This window comes from Vigna umbellata, chromosome 6 (assembly GCF_029865625.1).
Source record: "Vigna umbellata cultivar VRB3 chromosome 6, Vumbellata_1.0, whole genome shotgun sequence".
In the NCBI taxonomy this organism is placed as follows: Eukaryota; Viridiplantae; Streptophyta; class Magnoliopsida; order Fabales; family Fabaceae; genus Vigna; species Vigna umbellata.
The window spans coordinates 19281904-19294000 of NC_142170.1; the positions used below are offsets into that span (position 1 = coordinate 19281904).

Genomic DNA, 12097 nt, shown 5'->3' on the forward strand with positions numbered 1-12097 from the left:
ATTATAACTTGAACTTTTTACAACTTGGTAAATTCTTGAGGTTCTAGGGTCTTACGAGAAACAAAATGAGGCAGTGAAAACCCTTCGATGGGAGCACTTCGAGCGTTTTCTATTCAATCCGAAAGAGCCTCAATAGTGGCAAAGCCGAAAGCTCGTAGGCACTGCAAGCAAGCCTTTTAAACAATAAAATTGGGTTAGACTTAGATCTGCTTAAAGGAAAAACTCAGTTTTTTTTCGTCATGTTTTAGAGAGGCGTTTTAACTTCTGCAAATAGGAAAAATAAAATACACAGATATCCCCAAAAGTTTACCTTTTTCTTTTTTTACAAATAAGGACTTTAAATTTTAATTAATTAATGCTGAACGAAAGCTTATCACATTTGTAAATGTATACCTGGAACTTTAATTTTAGTCCAAGATCCTTAAAGATTATCATTTTTATAAAGGCTTAATTACCTACTTAGTCCCCATGTTCGGAGGTAATTTGCTGTTTAGTACCCGGTTTTAAAAATGTAGGCATTTGATACCTATGTTTTGAAATTTGTATCAATTGAATCCTACCCACTTAACGCCGTTATAAATCTAACGTTTTTCTGACTGTGTATGTGATTTGTGGACGAGCGTTTGTGGACGAGCGACGAGGACGCTCGTCCAGCGAAGAGGACGCTCGTCCAGCGAGGCAGAAGAGGACGCTCGTCCAGCGAAGCGAACGCCCAGTCAGGCAGAAGAGGACGCTCGTCCAACGAAGCGAACGCCCAGTCAGGCAGAAGAGGACGCTCGTCCAACGAAGCGAACGCTCGTCCATAACCGCTCGTCCACAAATCACATACACAGTCAGAAAAAACGTTAGATTTATAACGGCGTTAAGTGGGTAGGATTCAATTGATACAAATTTCAAAACATAGGTATCAAATGCCTACATTTTTAAAACCGGGTACTAAACAGCAAATTACCTCTGAACATGGGGACTAAGTAGGTAATTAAGCCTTTTTATAAATAAGTAATTTAAAGTTTTTTTTTTATTTCAATTCATTCTAAAAACGTAACAATATTTATAAACAGTTTTTTTGAAAAAGTTTGAATTAAATTTCTTATATCAAATGTGAATTTTTTTTCAATTTTGTTATTCTTCTTACTATGACTCGTTTTTTATGTATTAAAATACAATAAAAAAAATAAGAATTTAGAAATAAAGAAAATAACAATCAAATGACCCATTTGCTTTTTAAGATATTTTATTTGACAAGACGTTTAAATTGTTTATGTAAAACTATTTTACTTTAACATAATTTGTTGATTGTAATATAATGGTATCTTTCACAATTTCAGTTTATAATTTTAAAGAATAAGATTAAGAATCTGCATGTGAGAACCTGATTTAATTAGCACACAAAACCACTCTCTGATCACTCTTATGATGCGTTTTGCCACGTCATAATCCACTCACATTCCCACTGCATGTGTCTGCCATGTGTCACAGTGGAAGCACTCTGCGAATGATAGTGGAAGACAAGTGGTGTGTGGAGAATGGGAGTTAGTTTCTGTGAAAGAAGGAAGTAAATTTTCAGGAAAACTCTTCCCATTCTCTGCATGCAATCACCTTCCTTTTCTCGAAAATTCTGACCTCAAATTCTCTCTGAAATTTCTCTGCACTCGTTCATCATCTCTTCAAGATAACTTACCATCAAACCCTCTGATCTCATTTCAGACACAGGAGAAAGTTTCCCTGTACCGTGAGCACTATTCAGATCCGAACAGAATTGAGAACTGAACTGGTAAGTTCTCGTTTCTGCACAATTGTCCACTTAGTTCATGCGAACCAAAATTCTGGTTGCATGCAGGATTAGAAGTCTGATCTGTTATGATTTTTGGTGTATTAGATTTAGTGGAAGTGGTTGAGTGAATTCCTGGATAGAAAGCCGTGAGTGAAAGAGTGAAATTCTGAGCAATTGGAAGTACACTGCAGTAACAGGTAAGGGAAGCTTAGTAATTTAATTTAATGTTGTTTTAATGTTAATGACAGTAATGAAGTGCACTGGATGTTGAATTGTATGAAATATCTGAATTTTAAGTATGCATGTATGAGTATGTTGCACTGGTTGTGTATGAATGTTAATGTTTGAAACTGTATATTAATGCTGGTATGTCTGCACTGGAAAATGATTAATTCGGGTTGATCAGATGTTGAAAAATGTTGAATTTTATGCAGAAAATGTGCTGTATGATTTGGGATATTATTGAAGCTATGTAGAATTTGGAATGATATGTTTGGAACTGGAAATTTCTGTATTGATGAAGGAGTAATATGAATTCTGTAATGTATGAAATGTAGGATGGAAATGAAAACTTTAAAATTATGAATCACATGAAAATCTGTGAAGTTATCGAGTTGAAAAACCTGGAAAGTTTATCTTCTCTGATTTATCATGTACGCTCGTCATCGAACGGTCTTATACCGTTCGGTTTCCCTGGAAAATTTCTTAGAATAAGGATTCTTTCATTTGGAAAGGACCCTGATCTGGAACGAGCGTTATTAGTTGTCAAGAGTTAGGCGTGAGCGTTCGGCTTAGCCTAGCGTGTCCAACTATTGAAAATAAAGTGAAGTATAGTTAGGACGCTCGGTTTTGGTTTACCAGCGTTCGTCCTAAGTGGCGCTTTGTATTATACTGAGCGTTCGTCCAAATGAACTCTCGATCTTAGATTGAGCGTTCGTCCTAGTTAGCGTTCGGTCTGATACCGAACGTTCGTTCAAATGCACGATCGTTCAAATGCACGTTCGTTCAAATGGTGTTCGGTCATTGACCTGACGTTCGTCCTAAAGAGGGTTCGGTTTCTACTGAACGCTCGTCCTTACCATTGTTTCGTGGGCGAATCTTGTAACGTTCGTTCAATTGATTAATTAACGTTCGGTCTTTGACTGGCATTGTTCGTTTCCGAATTTACAAAGGCTCTGATTATTTACTTAAAGTCATGAAAAACTGTAATGGTTCTTTTCATTTAATCTCAAGTCTTTATACTTAGAATTTTTCCTAAGTATTATTTGGATCTTTTAGACTCAATTTCAATTAAATTAGTTAATTGTATCAGTGTCCGTGCATGAATAAGGGTGCGTTTCTTTTGTTCAGAAACGTGAATGTATGAGTGCTGTAATATGTTCTTCCCCATCTATTGAGAGATGAACGTCCTTTAAAAAAATTAAGAGAGTGGAACACAGAATGAAAATTTGATTAAGAGAAGTTGTGAATATGCGAGAATGGTTATGTGAATGAATTCTATCGGATTGGATTGTGAATGAGCGTTCCAAGGAGGAACGTCTCCATGATGTGAATATGAGAAGTAGTGTAGTATGACCATGGATTAAGCTACTGATGGCTGTTCATCCTGATATTCCGTGATTGCTCATCCTCATGTAGAGGAGAGTAGTTCATGCGTGGGAATGGCAGGAGGCCCTAGTCCTTATAGTACTTGGGCTGATAAGGGTTAACCTCGGGTGGCAGCTGTTGAGGGCATCCCAGTTACTACATCACTCGGGTGCAAGAACGCCTGTAGATACATGGATCATACAGTCCGGACAGTCTTTAATTATGAGAATTTGGATGAGTTACTGTATGCGTGGATATGTGTTTAATATTGTATGAATTGTATGACTGATTGTATATGTTAAATTATGTTGATTATATTGAATTAAATTACCTAAGCTTACCCTTGCAATTTCCTTGTGTTGTCTACTGTTTTCTGTATGTCCGTCTTGTCAATGCAATGATCATCCGTTGTGGATGTGAGCAGATGGTGAGGCACCCCTTGAATCTATGCTGGAAGAAGAAAATTTGGAGGATGCCAACCTCGTAGAAGTTGAAGTTAAAGCTGAGCAGTAGAGGCTCATTCCGTAGCAGTTTTAGGATTTAGTTCTGTACTGTATTTTGACAGTTCTGTATATAGTTTTGCAGAATTGTAAATACTGAACTGTTTTATATTTTGATGAGTTTCTGAACACTGTAAAGTGCTGCAAGTTCAGTTTTAAATGTTGAGCATCTGCGGTAATGTACTGTGCAGTACTGTCTATTTTTTTACGTGCTGTTTTCTTTTGGAGCAGCTGTTATTTATTTTAAGACTGCACTGTATTTTCTGTAAATGTGATTAGTTCTGATTAATGGTAATTACTATTTATTGGGATGTTACATTTATTGGTATCAGAGCAGTTTTGTTCTTTTAAGGACATATAGGGTATGAGTGCACTGTGCTTTTCGTTGTGTGCTTGATATGTGTTTGATGAGTTATTAATTTTTAACTCTTGAACATAGCTAACGTACGTTTTCTCTGATCCAGAAAACGAATGGCTCCTAGACTTCCTCCCCCACCTCAGCCGAATGAATCTGATGCACCAATTAGTGCCCGTGTGTTGGAGGCAGTCATAGACAGGCTTCAACAACAAAACACAACTTTGGTTGAGCAGAACGCTGCCTTGATGAGGCAAAACCAGGAAGCAATGCAAAGTTTGGAGGCTTCTCGTGTTCACTCAGAAGCAACGCAAAGACAACTAATGGACATCTTGGCAGCTGGCCGAGGCACACCAGGAGCCTCCTCCTCTAATGCTGCACCCCATGCAGAATGGAGTTTGGAAAGCTTCTTGCAGCACCATCCTGCCAAGTTTAATGGGAAAGGACTTCCAGATGAAGCGGATCAGTGGCTTAGAGATATGGAGCGGATTTATGAGGCCAAGAGATGTCCAAATGAAAACCGTTTGGCATTCACAGAGTATTTGTTGACGGGAGAAGCTAGCCATTGGTGGTCAAGTGTGAAGATGTTGTTGACAGAAGCTCAAAGTCCAATTTCCTGGGAGGTTTTCAGAACAAAATTTTATGAAGAATATTTTCCAGACAGTGTACGGTTTGCTAAGGAGGTGGAGTTTCTACAATTGGTACAAGGCAGTATGTCTGTTTCAGAATATACAAATAAATTCAAGCATCTTGTCCGTTTCAATACCATGGCAACCAGTGAAGAATGGCAATGCAGGAAGTTTGAAAATGGTTTGAGAAGTGACTTGAAGGTCTTAATATCCTGTCTATGTATTAGATCTTTTCCTGCAATGGTTGAGAGAGCTAAGGTTCTGGAGAAGAACATTGCTGAAGCCGAGCAACAGAAGAAGCAACAATTGAACAGGGGGCAGGTTGCATCCAGAAACACACCGAACTTAAGAAGATCCCCATACGTTCGTCCAACTCAGTCATCTGGTGGATCACAGGCCTTGGTTCCTGTTGGCCAAACTGGACAGTCAAGGACTGTGACGTGCTATCAGTGTGGAGGACCACATTTGAGATGGGCTTGTCCTCAACTGGCTGGAATAAAACACTGCAACAAATGTGGGAGAAATGGACACTCGGATCAGGAGTGTAATGTGAGAGGCCGTGCGGTAATGAGACCTCCAAATGCTGGAAGGACTCAACAAGGTAGAGGTGGACGTGCACAAGCAACAGGAAGGGTGTACGCTATTACTGGTGCTGAAGCTGCTCGCTCAGGTACCCTTATCACCAGTACTTGTTTACTGTTTGGAAAGCCGTGTGGTGTATTGTATGATTCGGGGGCGACTCACTCCTTCATCTCGAAGGCGTGTGTTGAGAAGTTGGGGCTAGTGGAGAGCGAGTTACAGTTCGATCTGGTGGTGTCAACCCCAGCGGCTGGTGGGATCAAGACATCTACAGTTTGTGTAAGATGTCCTATAGAAGTTGAGGGGCGTAGATATAAAGTTAATCTCATTTGCCTACCCCTTCAAGACTTAGAAGTAATTTTGGGGATGGATTGGTTGGCTACCAATCGGATCCTCATTGACTGTGGGAAGAAGGAATTAGTCTTTCCAGCTGAAGAAGATGAAGAACTGTCAATCACTCTTGGGCAGTTAAAGGAGGACATCATGGAAGGAGCAAGCTGTTTCCTTATCATGACATATGAAGGCAATGAGATGGGGCGTTCATCTGATGTTGATAACAGTGGAGGGAGAACAGTAGTGGATGAGTTTTCAGATGTTTTTCCGGATGAAGTACCTGGTTTACCTCCCATTCGTGAGGTAGAATTCACGATTGACTTGGTGACCACTGCTGCACCCATCTCGGTTCAACCTTACAGAATGGCACCAGCTGAATTAGTGGAACTTAAGAAACAGATTGAGGAATTGATGGACAAGAGGTTCATCCGTCCAAGTGCTTCACCGTGGGGAGCACCTGTATTATTGGTAAAGAAGAAGGATGGCAGCTCCCGTCTCTGTATTGATTATAGGCAACTTAATAAGCTGACCATCAAGAACAAGTATCCACTGCCGAGGATAGACGATCTGCTGGATCAATTGCATGGTGCGTGCGTATTTTCAAAAATTGATTTACGTTCGGGCTATCATCAAATCAGAGTTAAAGAGGAGGACATTCAGAAGACTGCATTTCGGTCTCGTTATGGCCATTATGAGTATGTGGTGATGCCCTTTGGAGTGACAAACGCACCTGCAATCTTCATGGATTATATGAACAGAATTTTTAGACCGTACCTGGATAAATTTGTTGTGGTGTTTATTGATGACATCCTCATTTATTCCAAGAGCTTTGAAGAGCATGAAGACCATTTGAGGACTGTCTTGAGCGTATTAAGGGAGAAAGAGCTGTATGCCAAGCGTTCAAAGTGTGAATTCTGGATGAAGGAGATCCAATTTTTGGGACACGTTGTGTCTGCTGGTGGTATTGCAGTGGATCCAGCCAAGGTGAAGGCAGTGCTGGATTGGGAGAGTCCACGTTCAGTCACGGAGGTTAGGAGTTTTGTGGGACTCGCTGGCTACTATAGGAGGTTCATTGAGGGATTTTCTAAGATAGTAGCCCCTCTGACTTACCTCACCAGGAAGGACCAGCCGTTTGCTTGGACAGATAAATGTGAGGAGAGCTTCCAGGAATTGAAGAAGAAATTAACAAGCGCTCCTGTGTTGGTCATTCCAGATACAGCCAAACCTTTTGAAGTGTATTGTGATGCATCATATCAAGGTTTGGGCTGTGTACTGATGCAGGAAAGAAAGGCAGTGGCATACGCTTCCAGGCAGTTGAAAGTTCATGAGAAGAATTACCCCACACACGACTTGGAGCTGGCAGCAGTGGTGTTTGCGTTAAAAATCTGGAGGCATTATCTGTATGGTGCAACGTTTCAAGTATTTAGTGATCACAAGAGTCTCAAGTACCTCTTTGATCAAAAGGAGTTGAATATGAGGCAAAGGAGGTGGCTTGAATTCTTAAAGGATTACGAATTTGAATTACTGTATCATCCTGGAAAAGCAAATGTGGTGGCTGATGCATTGAGTAGGAAAGCCGTAAGGGTCTCTGCAATGATGGTGAAGGAGCTGAATTTGGTGGAAAGCTTTAGAGATCTAAGATTGCAGTTTGACTTGGGAACGGATGTTATCAGATGCTGTAATCTCAGAATTTCCAGTGATGTATTTGACCGAATCTGGAAGAAGCAACGTGAGGATGAAGAGCTGGTGAAGATATTGGGCGAGCTCGGTTTGAGTAAAGATAAGGATTTCAATGCAGGAACAGACGGTATGTTGCGCTACCGGGGAAGGACGTGTGTCCCTAATGATGGCGAGCTGAAGAAAATCATATTGGAGGAAGCACATCACAGCCGTCTTAGCATGCATCCTGGCATGACTAAGATGTATCATGACCTTCGTTTGTCATTCTGGTGGCCTGGTATGAAGAGTGACATTGCACGTTTTGTGTCCTCTTGCTTAACTTGTCAAAGAGCCAAAGCTGAACATCAAAGACCGGGAGGATTGCTGCAGCCATTGGAAATTCCAGAATGGAAGTGGGACAGCATCTCTATGGATTTCGTGACTCATCTGCCACGTACAGTCCGAAACCATGATTCAATTTGGGTAATTGTGGATAGATTGACTAAGAGCGCCCATTTCCTGGCTGTTAATTTAAGGATGTCCATGACAAATTTGGCCAAGCTGTACGTCAAAGAGATTGTTCGGTTGCATGGAGTTCCCTCAAGCATTATATCAGATCGAGACACGAGATTCACATCTCGTTTTTGGCAGTCATTGCAAGGAGAATTGGGAAGCAAACTTCAAATGAGTTCTGCATATCACCCTCAGACGGATGGCCAATCTGAACGAACCATCCAAACTCTTGAAGACTTGTTGAGGACCTGCGTTATAGATCATATGGGAGTATGGGATGAGGTTCTGCCGCTTGTGGAATTCACGTATAATAACAGTTATCAAGCAAGCATAGGAATGGCACCGTTTGAAGCTCTTTATGGAAGAAAGTGTAGAACTCCTTTGTGTTGGTTCCAAGAAGGTGAAACTGCAGTCACTGGACCAGAATTAATCCAGCAAACAACAGAGAAAGTGAAACTGATCCAAGAGCGTTTGAAGACTTCTCAAAGCAGGCAGAAATCATATGCAGATAAGAGAAGAAGACCCTTAGAATTCACTACTGGAGATCACGTGTTTCTGAGGTTAAATCCAATCACTGGTGTGGGAAGAGTCCTTCGTCCAAAGAAGCTTTCTCCCAAGTATGTTGGACCTTATCTAATTCTGAAGAAGATTGGAGCAGTGGCGTATGAATTGGCTTTACCACCTCAACTGTCCAACCTTCATCCAGTATTTCATGTCTCTCAACTCAGGAAATATATAGCTGATCCATCACACGTATTGGAGTTAGAAGATATCCAACTTCGGCCAGATAGAACACTGGAGATGCAACCAGTCTGCATTGAAGACAGCCGCACCAGACTTTACAAAGGGAAGGATGTTAGTCTTGTGAAAGTGGTGTGGAATGCAAAGACTGGTGACTCAACTTGGGAGGTTGAAGAGGCTGTGAAGGAATTATATCCGCACCTATTCCCTGGTAAGTTTTAGAATTTTCGAGGACGAAAATTTTTGAAGTAAGGGGGAATGTGAGAACCTGATTTAATTAGCACACAAAACCACTCTCTGATCACTCTTATGATGCGTTTTGCCACGTCATAATCCACTCACATTCCCACTGCATGTGTCTGCCATGTGTCACAGTGGAAGCACTCTGCGAATGATAGTGGAAGACAAGTGGTGTGTGGAGAATGGGAGTTAGTTTCTGTGAAAGAAGGAAGTAAATTTTCAGGAAAACTCTTCCCATTCTCTGCATGCAATCACCTTCCTTTTCTCGAAAATTCTGACCTCAAATTCTCTCTGAAATTTCTCTGCACTCGTTCATCATCTCTTCAAGATAACTTACCATCAAACCCTCTGATCTCATTTCAGACACAGGAGAAAGTTTCCCTGCACCGTGAGCACTATTCAAATCCGAACAGAATTGAGAACTGAACTGGTAAGTTCTCGTTTCTGCACAATTGTCCACTTAGTTCATGCGAACCAAAATTCTGGTTGCATGCAGGATTAGAAGTCTGATCTGTTATGATTTTTGGTGTATTAGATTTAGTGGAAGTGGTTGAGTGAATTCCTGGATAGAAAGCCGTGAGTGAAAGAGTGAAATTCTGAGCAATTGGAAGTACACTGCAGTAACAGGTAAGGGAAGCTTAGTAATTTAATTTAATGCTGTTTTAATGTTAATGACAGTAATGAAGTGCACTGGATGTTGAATTGTATGAAATATCTGAATTTTAAGTATGCATGTATGAGTATGTTGCACTGGTTGTGTATGAATGTTAATGTTTGAAACTGTATATTAATGCTGGTATGTCTGCACTGGAAAATGATTAATTCGGGTTGATCAGATGTTGAAAAATGTTGAATTTTATGCAGAAAATGTGCTGTATGATTTGGGATATTATTGAAGCTATGTAGAATTTGGAATGATATGTTTGGAACTGGAAATTTCTGTATTGATGAAGGAGTAATATGAATTCTGTAATGTATGAAATGTAGGATGGAAATGAAAACTTTAAAATTATGAATCACATGAAAATCTGTGAAGTTATCGAGTTGAAAAACCTGGAAATTTTATCTTCTCTGATTTATCATGTACGCTCGTCATCGAACGGTCTTATACCGTTCGGTTTCGCTGGAAAATTTCTTAGAATAAGGATTCTTTCATTTGGAAAGGACCCTGATCTGGAACGAGCGTTATTAGTTGTCAAGAGTTAGGCGTGAGCGTTCGGCTTAGCCTAGCGTGTCCAACTATTGAAAATAAAGTGAAGTATAGTTAGGACGCTCGGTTTTGGTTTACCAGCGTTCGTCCTAAGTGGCGCTTTGTATTATACTGAGCGTTCGTCCAAATGAACTCTCGATCTTAGATTGAGCGTTCGTCCTAGTTAGCGTTCGGTCTGATACCGAACGTTCGTTCAAATGCACGATCGTTCAAATGCACGTTCGTTCAAATGGTGTTCGGTCATTGACCTGACGTTCGTCCTAAAGAGGGTTCGGTTTCTACTGAACGCTCGTCCTTACCATTGTTTCGTGGGCGAATCTTGTAACGTTCGTTCAATTGATTAATTAACGTTCGGTCTTTGACTGGCATTGTTCGTTTCCGAATTTACAAAGGCTCTGATTATTTACTTAAAGTCATGAAAAACTGTAATGGTTCTTTTCATTTAATCTCAAGTCTTTATACTTAGAATTTTTCCTAAGTATTATTTGGATCTTTTAGACTCAATTTCAATTAAATTAGTTAATTGTATCAGTGTCCGTGCATGAATAAGGGTGCGTTTCTTTTGTTCAGAAACGTGAATGTATGAGTGCTGTAATATGTTCTTCCCCATCTATTGAGAGATGAACGTCCTTTAAAAAAATTAAGAGAGTGGAACACATAATGAAAATTTGATTAAGAGAAGTTGTGAATATGCGAGAATGGTTATGTGAATGAATTCTATCGGATTGGATTGTGAATGAGCGTTCCAAGGAGGAACGTCTCCATGATGTGAATATGAGAAGTAGTGTAGTATGACCATGGATTAAGCTACTGATGGCTGTTCATCCTGATATTCCGTGATTGCTCATCCTCATGTAGAGGAGAGTAGTTCATGCGTGGGAATGGCAGGAGGCCCTAGTCCTTATAGTACTTGGGCTGATAAGGGTTAACCTCGGGTGGCAGCTGTTGAGGGCATCCCAGTTACTACATCACCCGGGTGCAAGAACGCCTGTAGATACATGGATCATACAGTCCGGACAGTCTTTAATTATGAGAATTTGGATGAGTTACTGTATGCGTGGATATGTGTTTAATATTGTATGAATTGTATGACTGATTGTATATGTTAAATTATGTTGATTATATTGAATTAAATTACCTAAGCTTACCCTTGCAATTTCCTTGTGTTGTCTACTGTTTTCTGTATGTCCGTCTTGTCAATGCAATGATCATCCGTTGTGGATGTGAGCAGATGGTGAGGCACCCCTTGAATCTATGCTGGAAGAAGAAAATTTGGAGGATGCCAACCTCGTAGAAGTTGAAGTTAAAGCTGAGCAGTAGAGGCTCATTCCGTAGCAGTTTTAGGATTTAGTTCTGTACTGTATTTTGACAGTTCTGTATATAGTTTTGCAGAATTGTAAATACTGAACTGTTTTATATTTTGATGAGTTTCTGAACACTGTAAAGTGCTGCAAGTTCAGTTTTAAATGTTGAGCATCTGCGGTAATGTACTGTGCAGTACTGTCTATTTTTTTACGTGCTGTTTTCTTTTGGAGCAGCTGTTATTTATTTTAAGACTGCACTGTATTTTCTGTAAATGTGATTAGTTCTGATTAATGGTAATTACTATTTATTGGGATGTTACACTGCATGTCCTAAACCAACAGAAGTATTAGAACCATTTAAATTTTATTAAAAAATCTTGAATTTTTTTTAATTCAGATAAGTAACTATTAATTCAGATAAGTATTTAAATTTTTTGGTTTATATACACGCTTTAGCCCTATAAGAGCAATTGTAATTTTATATTATCAATTATTTTCTTAATTTTAATACCACTCCGTAACGAGATTCATGCCCATGCACTAACATAGAAGCGGTGAACTAATTTCATACGGAAAAATAAGTAACGCATAAAAGGTTTACGTTGCAAAGTTACGTTAGAATGATGTCTTGAACAATGATTGAGTAAAACCGTCATGGGTTTGTGGTGGTCAA

General features: G+C 39.8%; 2 long non-coding RNA genes across 2 annotated transcripts; both read left to right on the forward strand.

The window, feature by feature from the left end:
* Positions 1 to 1731: 1731 nt before the first annotated feature.
* Positions 1732 to 4015, forward strand: LOC148196903 (uncharacterized). Its single transcript, XR_015780131.1, has 3 exons — positions 1732 to 1774; positions 1880 to 1971; positions 3786 to 4015. It is a non-coding gene; the product is annotated as an uncharacterized LOC148196903 (long non-coding RNA).
* A 5298-nt stretch (positions 4016 to 9313) lies between these two features.
* On the forward strand, positions 9314 to 11581 carry LOC148196904 (uncharacterized). Its single transcript, XR_015780140.1, has 3 exons — positions 9314 to 9340; positions 9446 to 9537; positions 11352 to 11581. It is a non-coding gene; the product is annotated as an uncharacterized LOC148196904 (long non-coding RNA).
* Positions 11582 to 12097: the final 516 nt, after the last annotated feature.